The sequence below is a fragment of the Cygnus olor genome, chromosome 1 (genome assembly GCF_009769625.2).
Source record: "Cygnus olor isolate bCygOlo1 chromosome 1, bCygOlo1.pri.v2, whole genome shotgun sequence".
NCBI lineage: Eukaryota > Metazoa > Chordata > Aves > Anseriformes > Anatidae > Cygnus > Cygnus olor.
The window spans coordinates 116,690,908-116,703,088 of NC_049169.1; positions in this window are offsets into that span (position 1 = coordinate 116,690,908).

Sequence of the window (12,181 nt, forward strand, 5' to 3'; positions counted from 1 at the left end):
AGGCAACGGGGAAGGAGGTTATGGATGCTGTCTGTCCAGACTCATGGCCTAGGTGTTCAAATTCTCTGACACCCGATGCGTGCCTAAGGCCTTGACAGAGTGGCTGGTGACAGCGTGGCCTTGGCCAAGGTGTGACAGGAGCGTGTGCTTCCCCGTGCTGGAGCAGGACCCGGCTCAGTGACGTGACCCCCTGGCAGCTCTGCTGGAGGACAGTGATTGCCCAGACAGGGAGAACAGCAGGGAAGGGAGTTATCTACTGAGCAGGCAGAGTGAGCCCTGTAAGAGCAGCAAGTGTTTTATTTACTTATTTATTTTGACAATCTTAACATTGCTTTGTTGGAATCCTTTCAGCCAGCAGTGTAATGCTATTCAGGTCCACAAGGTTGTGGGGTACTGTGTTAAGCTGAAAGATTCAACAGATTATTCCAAGTTGTAGATCGTGTTTTAACGATACAGTCCCAATACGTAGTGATGTAAATTGTTGCACCTTCACGCAAGGCAGTAGTACAGCTGAGTACATACAGTATGTCTGCATATTTATTTTCTCATCACTATTTGACAGAAAAGATGGTATCTCACTTGTTAGTCAGCAACAAGGGCAGCTGACTTCCTCTTATATAATAAACCACTCTTAAATGTTCTCTAATCCCAACATCTCTAAACAGAGAGGAAATCAGCAGTGTCCAGAAGCAATTCACAGGCGGAGAACGATGATGGTCCATGCACGTTGCACGTACCAGCACACATAGCTCTGGTTCCCGGTGCCTGAGTATCCACAAGTGTCTCCCACGTCTCCTCCTCCACCCCAAATAACCTAAATGGCTGCTACAGGAGGGTCAGGCATGCAGGAGCTGGCATGGAGGATGAAATGTAAGCTGGCCAGAGGGCTTATTGTTTTGTAATCCCAGAAGAAGCAGCCCAGCATGAGTAAATCTGTGAGAAGCATCTCCACCTTGGCCTCCCCTAGAAACCAGCTAAGCCATATTAACCCTTCTGGGAAGTAACAGGGCCCATCTTGCTGAGTGCTTGCGTGGAGAATGGTCTTACAACCTGGGCTGTCCGACTGGCACCTTGAAAGACAGATCAAATGGCCACAAAGGAGACAAAATTTTGGACCATTGCCACTTTCTTCCAGTATCCTGCATTGGATCTAGTCTGAGTAATGTTTGCCCTTGCTCGCCTTTTATACACAGACAGCCCCGTGTCTGAGCGTGAGGTGGCGAGGCTGCTGGGGCTTCAGGCACTCCTGCTCAGTGCTGGAAAGGCAAAGCACGTGTTTTCCCAAGACATTTGCTAGAAAGCAGACCATCAAAAGCACACCTCTGCTTTTGATCCTCTCCATCTGCGTAAAATGCCTCCACACAGACACAGGCCCATAATGGATAATGAGCAGGCTTCCAGGGGACTGAAGATAAAGCAAGCAGTAGAGCACGGTTCATTCTGAAGACAGGTTGCTTTGCTTTTCCTCACTATGGCTTGTGATGTGAACTGCCTTTGGTTTTCCTCTTGCTGATGGAGGGCAACATTTGCAAAAGCTGAATTTGGTGGTGGCCTTGTTGTCTTGTGATATCTCTCTTATTTACTTGTCCAATGGAGTTACAAGCAGCTATGTGTTAGTGGCTGCTCCGTTTATAAGGAAAGGCAGTAGGAGAGAGAAACTAAGCAGGATTTAAGAATGTGTATAAATCTCCCCCTCAATATTGGCTGCGATAAAGTACAAACTCTACAAATATTTTAAGGAAAATGTTGTTTCTTGTGTGCTTCCCATCAGTTCAAAGCTCCTTGTCAAAGGCAGGAAAGCACTACACTTTGCTTTTTTTTCCAGTCTTTTAATTGAGCTGTAGTGAAGTTACACAGCCAACATTAGGGCTGGGAGCTGCCTTATTTAGTTGTAGACTCTACCAGGTAGATACTCGTAAGTGAGCTGTTGCAGGCTGCTTCTGCCAGTCCAGGCAAAAAAAGTTCTTGTGATGCTGGTTCAGGCTCTTCGCTGGCATTTGTGTTTCCTTCATCCACGCAAGCATTTTCATTTACATGGTGGCATTTGAGACGACGAATTTATTTGAGCTAAATCCTGCTCAGACAGAGCATTGTGGTGACTGGGGTGTGTGTAATCGTCCCTTAAGGATTAGCAGCCCCACACTGCTGACAGGGCCGCAGTTACCTCTCTTCATAGGTAAGAGAGGGCCACGGATTGAGGACTGCAGACCACCCAGGCTGCAGAAGTGGAGTCCACTGGGCCCTGTGGGCTGCAGAGCCAAGGCAGCCCTCCAGGAGCTTCCCAGGGGAAAATCCTTCCCATTGCGGAAGGATTTCTTCGCACATCATCTGCAACTTGTAATGTTGGAGCAAGGAACACAAAGTCATTTTACGCACAGGTGGGTAAGGCTGCGAGGCGTTACTTCCAGCAACTGCACAAAAATGAGACATGAAGAAAATGCAATCGATGCTGAACGGGTGGGCTGAGCTCTTTCTCTTTGTTAGATCCTTTTCCCTATTATTCTGCTTCGCTCTTTTCATGCTATACCCAGCATCTAATCATGTGACTCCCATTATTTACAAAGATTTATTCAAAATGTCCAGTATTGTAAAGGTGTATATAATTCCTCCCTTCCTTCCCTCTTTCTCTTTTTAAAGACACTGAAGGTTTCCAGTACTTTTATTGGGGCCATAATGGCATAATCTGTTTATTATGCCGTACAGAAGGATGAGGAATCATTGCTTGCCGTCTCTGCCAGCAGGGAAGTTTTGAGCAAGACTCACCGCCTGGCCACAACAAACGAGTTTTCCTGGCAAACCCCATATCTGTTATCAGATGAATTTAGTGGCTCACTAAAGGACAGGAAAGACTTTCTCAGATCGCTAAGAGGTGCTTACATGAAAGGGCTTTTGAATATCCTGAAGCTGTGGGGTGTGGACAGGACAGCGTTTATGCACTGACAAGTGTAACCCTGTGATTTTGATGAGAGAAACATGCTCAGACCAGGGCAGGCCCCTGTCAGACTGGGACAACAAAACCACCCCCAGCCCAGGACTGCAGCAAGACGCGAGACCTGCAGGCTCGTTGTTCGTTGTTTCCTGAGGCCACGCACTCTCCTCCTGGCAGCCGTACAAGAAGGCAGTTGGCCTATCTAAATTAAGCACGGCACATAATGGAACATAAATTATTCCTGTTAACTTCAGTGCGATAACATGGTTAGGGAGAACAAATTGCACTCAAGCAATATTTCTTTTTTCTTTTTTTTTTCCTCAGTCTCTGAGGGATCTCTGAGGGATCTCTCAGCGAAGCAACCCCTGGAGCTAATATTAGGTCTGGGAATTTCACGGGCACTAATAGGATTAGGCACATGACTTCCTCTTCATTCTGATGGGAGTCAAGTGTTTAGTTCCCTTGGGCTTCTTTGAGATTTCAGCTCAGATTCGGAAGCGGCACCCACATGGCTGTAGACCCAAATTTGCCTCTCTGGGGCAAGGCTCACGGTGCCTTTCCATCTGAAATATGTTGTTCAGCACAGCTGACAAATACTCTGCAGCACAGGATGGTAAAAATAGTGGACGCTTTGCAGTGCTGCTAGAGGACTCTGCATGTAAGCAGCATCAGACTTTGGAAATATTTACAGCCTTATTACTGAGGGGCTGTGGAGTTCAAAGCAAGAAGCAGTGACAGACCTCGTTGTCGTTTCTCACACGTCGATGTTATCCTTTGTTTTACAGCTGTCTTAGTAGCTTTATTACTGAGAGCATCAACGATTAACAGTATCAGATCCTGAAACAGAAGCTTGTGGCAGAAAAAGCCTGTGTTGCCTGTATGTAGCTGTGATCTTAAACATTATGGTACTGTTGTGTGCTTGGCTGCTTGGTCCACCTTCTCTGCACAATCACACAACTGTGGCAACTCTCAGTTTAACCCTCTGAGGGGTGCTGCTATCATGGCATTTAAGGCATCAGGCCTTGTCTTCAAAAGGGAAGGTTAGTGATAACAGAGCAAATTGCCATTTGATGGTGTTGTAAGGAAAAACTCTCCTTCTGATGGGACTGGCTCCTGAGAGTGCTTCAAATGCCAAAAACCCATGTAGCCTCTGGGCTGTACTGCAAAACTAACTTCATTTCATTCTTCCTATCCAGCTAGAGGTTAAACCAAACATCACTTTTTGGGGACAGAGAACGAGCCAGTGTTCATGTCCTCTCTCCTTCGGGAAGTTACTACCCCATCGACAGGGGTCAAGGCAGAAGCACAGGCCTGAGTGGCATTGCCACCTCCAGGAGAGAAAGGAGCAAAGCACGGCTGTTCCTACACAGCTCTCTCGGTACAGGGGAAAGGTATGAGACTGGCACAGAATTCTGCATAATGTAGCTAAAACATGGCTGTCTTGTGCCTGTTTTCAGGGTGCTGCAGTTCTCTACAAGCTGAGGGATATATGGAGTCGGGGGGTACACGTTTGAAATCACAGGATTTAAAAATGAAAAGGCAAGAGCACTTGTAGTCATGAAATCAGAACAATGGTCTCATTTGAACTATTTTCACAAAGTAAATCCAAGAATGTGACTGTCTCTCTGTGCTCAGTTTCTGTTTTTTACTGCTCTGGGGCCATATTTTACTTTGCACCCGCTCCCCAAAATGAGCACATCTGGCATCTTCAAAATCAGATTCCTGTGCACACACACAAGCCCTCTCCCTCTGCCCCAACTTCACCCAAGGATGCTGTGTTTGGTTCTCTCTCATGTCACTGCAGAACACGGTGCTACTTGTGCAGAGCAGGAAAAAAATTAGGACTCTGAAGTGGAGGGCTCCTGCCTCAAAATTCACTTCTAGGCTTATCCTGATGGCTCTCTGGGCCTCTTCTTCAGACTTCATTACTGTGGTAATACTTCCATTTTGCCACCCAGGGAGGACCTGCCTAAGGTAAGCTTGCAAGGGAATCTGATTTCTAATTAATATTGCATTTTAATTTAATAACTAATAGCTTTTGACATGCTAATTTTGAAACGAGCTTTCCCTTGATGAATTTAGAGAAGAGTATTTAAATAATGGTGTAACTCAATTTAAGAGTCCTTCCTTCCCTTTTCTCATCAAGTTTTAATTATACCTTGGACCTGTGAGCTCTTCCCCAGGCTGGTGTGATGGACAAACAGAAGTATTTATCGCCTGAAAAATCAAATTAGAAATTTTACAGTCTAGCTCGTAACAACTTCACCTGTCCTCTTTAGAAGCTCATCCTAAGCAGGAGGATAAATGAAGAGGAGGAGTAACAACCCACAATTACTCTGTTAGGATATGTTTGTGCAAAGATGTAATTAGTTGGTAAACACTTGTTTTATGAATGCTTCAGTATGTTTTCTAAAGTGACTTCTAGATATGACCACACACCTACTTCCCTAACAGTTTGTTAGGTGAAAATAGGTGTTTGTTAGGCATATCTGTGAATATACACTGGATAATTGTCTGCCATCCTGTCTGTACAGTAGCCAGCTGAAGGAGTACGAGAGCATGGACCACAGTGTACAGCTGTTAACACAACGTCAGCAGCAGTGGATTACCTCCAGAGTTGCAAAATGGGAGTTCTTTGGCTGTGGCACAGGTTGGATAAATCACGGTCTCTTTAAGCCTCCACTGCAGGTCACGACAGGTTGCTTGTGTCTGACAATGCAGTCATCTCGCGCACGATGATAGCAAAGCCCCTGTACTCCAGTTGTACGTGGGAACATCCCCTGATGGTGTCTTTCCTTTTTCCAAAGTACAGCCAGTGTTCAAATTTTTACCTTTCTCAGCTTCTAACTCCTCTCAGGGTAGTTAAACTTTCCTACCAAAGTCCAAAAACTACTTTGGGGTGTGACTGCCCTGGGACTCTGCCTTGGACTCTCTCCCACTCTTGGCATAAATGAGAAGGAAATTCCTCATACGAGCCTCTTCTCTCGTGCGCTAGGATAATTGCTTTCCATTTTCAGGTAGCAATATCTGGCTGATCTGCATTAGGTGCTATGACTGCACACTCAGCAGGGCTGGATAGCATGAAAAAGGGGGCTGCTGAGGGAGCGGGTTCAGAGGCAGGTAATGCAGACAAGTGGCATCCACAAAATGCTGGGGAGAGTGTCAGGTGCTATTGCTTTGGATCTTGAAGTTCAAGACCAGCTAAGTAGCCCTGGGGCCTCCCTGGTGGCAGCTGAAGTGCTTCTGTTTTGCAGCTTGGGCCCAAGACTGACGTTCTGAGAAACTGGTGGGGTTTGAAGACCTTCTCTTTGTGCTGCCAGCTGGCTTTGTTTCTGCCTGGGGAGGAGGCATGCTGGCTGAAAAGTTGTTTGGATTTCAGCAGAGCTGTAAAAGGCTGTAAGATCATTGCAGTATTGCTAGTTAGTTTCTAAATAAGTGTGAGCGACTCAGGAAACATACACATGATGTGCTGGGGTGAGGAACAGAAGGCAAGTATAAGGATGGCTCAACTGCAAACATGACTGGGTCGAATTCCTCTGATCTTCAGAATTAACTTGGAGTAAAAGACGGCCTGTCTGCTCTTTCCTCTTCTTTCACTTCATTCATGTGGTATAGAGGGAGAAGTGCATTTGTTTGCACCACTGGACACCTATCATTGTCCTCCTGAACATAATTTGAACAACTTCTTCTTTACCAAGGTGGACAAGTGTACTTGTAACATCCTCAGCATTTGATCTGTGAATTCAAATGCTGTTCTCCTCATGCTTGCAAGGTAAAGCTGCCTCTGATAACTCAAACTTGCTGCCTTTTTGTAGCATCTTCCCCTGATGAGCAGGATTTTTGAGAGCTATTCAAAGCAAGCTACTTGGGAGAAGAGGAAGGCTTGTCGTAAGGAGTGCTAGAAAGAGAAACTTTGCCAGGAAAGGAAATCCAGGTTTCTTTGAGTCCCTCAAAATGAAGACTGATATTGAAAAGATTATAATGATTATGGCAGAGAAATAGCATTCTACTTATCCTCCCTTCCAGGCTAGGCAGCATCTCCCTCTCCTTGCTCCAGCTGCTCTGCCCTGGCTCGCTGGCCAATTTTTCTGTAGAGCTCCTTTCTTAAATTATTTCTCTTTCCTTTTCTCTTCACTTATTCAGGCTGTAACTTTTCCCACATTGCCTCGGAGGTTTGTCATGTCACACACCACTTCCACCTTGTCCCTCTGGTTTGTCTTGGAGGTCACTTAGGGGTTCCCCACCTGCAGCCCTTCACCAATTACTATCACTTCCCCATACCTTCATAACTGTCTGGTGACGTCTAGGTAGTTCACACAACACATTATTTTCTGCTGCTGAAACTCAGACAGACATCTGAGGAGGGAATAAGAATACTCATGAATAGAACTGGTACGGAAACGGATTCCCCATACTACTTTGTTGCTATTAAATTTCAGTCAACTACTCTTTCTCAACAATGCGAAATAAAAAGTCAAAGTTATGTTTGGTATGTATAGCTAAAGACTTGTGGCTGACACTAATTTAAAAAGACAAGATGCTTTTTAAAGTGTTAATTTTGAAAAAAAATTCACTTTGCCCTGTTATAAAAGAATTTTCCCAAGTGTCAAAAACCTAACATTTTCTTCTATGCTTTTGCACGTGGCTGTGAATTTGTAAAATCAGTTAAATGAAAACAGGCTTACCTACTGAAAACTCACTCAGTTAAAAATAACCTACTGACTGTATGCAGAAGTGTTTTAGTGGCCATGACCCAGAGATGACAAAAAGTTAAGAATGACTCCAGCATTAATTTTTAATTGCTTTTATATAAAAATCCATTAATCATAGAGTGAATCCACCGTGTTTTTTCTCTTGTAGTACAATAGTGCAAAAAGCCATTGCTAAGCTGATATCAAATGGGCCTATCAGTGGCTTCTGGTTTCAATGATATCTTAACCTTAAAACCTCAAAGTCTAGGCAAAGAAATACAAGTACTTTAAGTGCAGAAGAATGACTTCAGTTAGTTATTTAATGGGGCAGACATATTGCGTCTCATTTTTACAGTCGTTTGATTAATGGGAATGGTCTGAAAATGCCTCTAAAGATGATGACGTCTGTTGACAGGGTTTGTGTGTTTGCAAGTGTGGTTCATGGGTGGGCCACAAGCTGGCGGCACCAGACTACGTGTTCTGGTGTCACTGCTTTGACAAAGCTGACATGAAAGCATAAAGGTAGATATTTGCTTCTATGTCTGACTCTTTGTGTAGCTCTTACTTTACTTTGGGGTAGGGCTTCCTTTAGCACTTGTGTAAACCTTAGTTACAGTTAATAAGTAAACCTTTTAATCCCAAATGCTGTACAGAATGAATTAGAAGAGCAACTGCAGTCCATCTCACTGGAAGGCCACAAACTTCACTATTCATTTTTCCCAAAAAATTCATTATCAAAGCTGTCAGAGAAAAATGTGAGAAATCGCTACAAACAAGTATTTCTGTTCTAACCCAATCATTTGAAAAAATCCCTTAAACTTTTCCCATAGGTAGAAGTTGACACTATCTTGAAGAAGGAGGCTTTCTACAAAAATTCCCTTTGATTTTTGTTGCCAGACCTTACTATTGTCCAGATAATGATAAACTTAGACATTGTAACATTCATTCTGCCTGTGAAGCATCTCTTCTGAGTCAGACAGGTTTTTGAATTTTTGGCAACATACCAAATGTGTAAGCTGTCTCCTAACATTTCATGGAAATCCCAGAACTGTTCATCCGCCTACAAGCTTCTGTTTTCAATGGTGGTGATAACAAGTCAAAGCCAAGGTATTGTTGTATGGATATCCCTGGCATAATCCTACACTAAGCAGTCTCAGGAAAACCAGCCCAACCTGTTAAATGACTGGATGTTGTAAAAACAAACAGAAGCTGGGCACAGTTTAACTGGTACTAATTTTTGTGCCTACATTGAAGAGTTCTGGGAAGACATCTTCAAGACCATCCACACAATTAAATTAAAATTAAATCAAAAAGTTTTCATAATGATGATCTAAACCATTTAGATACTGTCCTGGGTCTGGCTGGGATGGATGGAGCTGACTTTCTTCATAGCAGCCGTATAGCACTGTATTTTGAATTTGTGATGAAAATGGTGTTGATAACACACTAATGCTTTGGCTACTGCTGAACAGTGCTTGCACTGCATCAAGGCCTTCTCTTTTTCTCACTCTTCTCCTGCAGTGAGGAGGTTGGAGAAGGAGATTGGGAGGGGACACAGCTGACCAAAGGGCCATTCCATACCATATAATGGCACGGTCAGCAGGCAAAGCCCAGGTAGAGGAAGAAAAAGTGCTTTCAGCTTCCAGGGTGGCTGCTGTTCTGAGACTGGCTCAGCATCAGTCTGCCTGTAGGAGGTGGTGAGTGATTTTCTTCCTTTGTTTTTTGTCTTTTTCCTTCACCTATTAAGCTGTCTTTATTTTGACCCGTGATTATTTTCAGGTTTATTCTTCTTATTTTCTCACCCCATTCTGCTGTGGTTGGGGTGGTGAGTGAGCCGCTGAATGGCTGCTCTGCTGCTGGCCAGGGTCAACCCACCGCATGAAATGGAAAGAAATGTTACAGCAGGGCTAGACATAGAGAATAAAGATGTGCTTTTTCTTGAAATATCATTATTTGGAGGTCACCAAATAGGAGCAGCAGGATATGTGGATTAGAGGGAACAAGAGATTTTATGCTCGTGCTTTCCTGTCACTGCTATCAAATCCTGGGATCCTAGGATCTACCATGATACTCCGAGGCCTTCGTTATCTTAAAGGCTGTCAGGCAATCAGTCAAAAACTGGAGAAACGGAGTCCAATTACACCGCTGTTTTGTCTCCATCCTGACCAAAACCTGGCACGAGAATTTTATTTTCCTCCTCTCACACCCTTGCCTGCTGTGGATCATTTTCCTTCCTCAACATCATTCTCTGTCTGTCTTCTCTCTCTGCCCCTGCCCAAAATAGGACAGTTGATATAATCTTCAAATGCAGCAGGAAGATTATAAAACATGGGTTCCCCCCTATAATGGACTTTCCATCAAAACATAAGGGAATTAGGGATATAATTTAACTGCTTTCCTTCCTTTTTTTCCTGCATATTTGAAAGACTTTCAACAAGAATTGTCCCAGTAGGGCCCCGAAGACTGACATCATATGTTAGCATTTAGTGTTTTAACAATGGGCCAGGGTTTAATTAACCTCCTAGCCCTTTGGGAGACCTGAGACAGAGGATCCAGTTCCTCACAAAACCACTGCTGCTTGTCTTGCAGTTACTGAGCTCATTAATCTCTCTGATACTGTACTTACGCCTACAGCTATATTTTATTTTGGTCAACTTAAAGTGCTAAATATTTTAGAGAGATAATGAAATTCCTTGTCCTGCCTTGCAGAAACCATCATTTAAACAAACCAGTAAGAGAAAAAGAGCTGAAAGGAAAACGAGGAAATCGAAATTCAGGGACAGAAAGAGGGGTCAAATATGTTGGCTTCCTGCATTTATTTGTCACCTGTGACATGTGGGTTTGCATTTCAAAACATACAGAACAGGACAGAAGGGAACAAAGAGAAATTTAACCCTTTAATTATTTACATTAACCACCATATGATATATATATAGCACATCTCAAACCAGCTCCTTGCTCTGACACAACCCCATCTTTCAAGTCAGACTTTATCCCTCCTCCAGGAGGCAGAGGTCCCAAAAGTCACAGAAACTGCCCATGAAACATCTAGCCTGACACAAGCCGTATAGCATGAGTCATGTTATACTGATGGGACTGCCTGATGGCAGTGACTATCGGCTATATAAATCTTTTACTCATCAGTAAGAGCAAATATTATAGTGGAACACTAACAGTTGCAGCCATGAAAACTTTTGATGAAGATAATTTTAAATTCTGTATGGCGCCCTACAAATCCCACTCAGAGAGAAGAGAAACTGGGGGAAAGTGACCAGGCTACAAGATCAGCGTGGATATACAAAGTAAAAGTAGGAGAAATAAATGTCAGCTATTGCTTTTGAAACAGTTAATACTCAAACTGCAGTAAAAGAAAGTTATCACGAAGAGCAAGCACAGTCTGCATTTTCAAAAGTGACAAGTGAGTTTGTGTCCCTTGTTTTGGGAGAGAGAGGGAGCTCATTTTTCCAAGTTTGCTTTATCTCAGGCACCCTGAACCCTGGTCCTGTAAGCATCCATCTAAGGGAGTCACGGCCCCCATTCAGACAGCACACTGCAGGTGCCCTTGTCTAGAAACCAGGCTGTTGAGTAAGGAGGGAAGGAAGAGATGGTGCACATTGCTGTTTGCACCAACCTAAAATACAGACAAAGCTGAGATGCACACAGGTTTGGAAAACAGAAGTCTCTTCTTGGTCTGGAAATGTGCGTGGAGCCTGTTCATTCAGACAGATGTCTCCTAGATTAATCTATTCCATTACAATGCACCTCAAAGTCAAGATCCTTCACAGTGGTGACCTCCTTGGTCACTGAGCCTATTGCTATAAAAGATATGATAATACTCAGGAGAAGCATTCACACAAGCTCTGGCTGGCTACAAACTTCCCCAAGTTCGGCTTCTCCTCTCTCACAGAATCATCATTTAAAGGGCTGATATAATTCAGCTCCACTAATGTGATTAGGGAAAGTTTCAGGCACCTGACGCCCAACAAACTGAGACGATGAAGAGAATTTGCTGACTGCTTTGCTGAAGACCACACCAAAGAACATTTTTGTATGTGAATATAATTCTTTCTTGCCAAGCAAGGTTGAGAAATTGGAGAGGACTGTAGCATCATGATGGCCTGGTGCAAATGATTTCTTGGGAGTTAACCAATCTTGACTTGAAACATACATGATTACCAGTAGAGACAGCATTTTGGACACTGTGGAAAAGGAAAAAAAAAAATGCAATTCAAGTGACCTCTCCTTCCCTTTCTGAAAAGCAAAATCCCATCCATTCATTTCAAAATGCAAGGTAAAAGCAAAATGTTGTTGAATTCCCAATTACCAAATGCTTTTTCTCTGTACACTTTGCTGTAAAAGATATATTTTTTTTCCATCAGAGATCAGTCAAATTCACTTTTCAAATTTTTTTGGTGATTAAACATTTGAGATCAGAGTCAACAGTTTTTTTCTGTAGTCTTCTAGATCTTTTCTATACTAGTGCCTCTGTCTCTTTTTTTTTTTTTTTTTTTTTTTTAATGGGGGCAGGGGAAGGGAAGAGATGAAGATGTGGGAATAAACC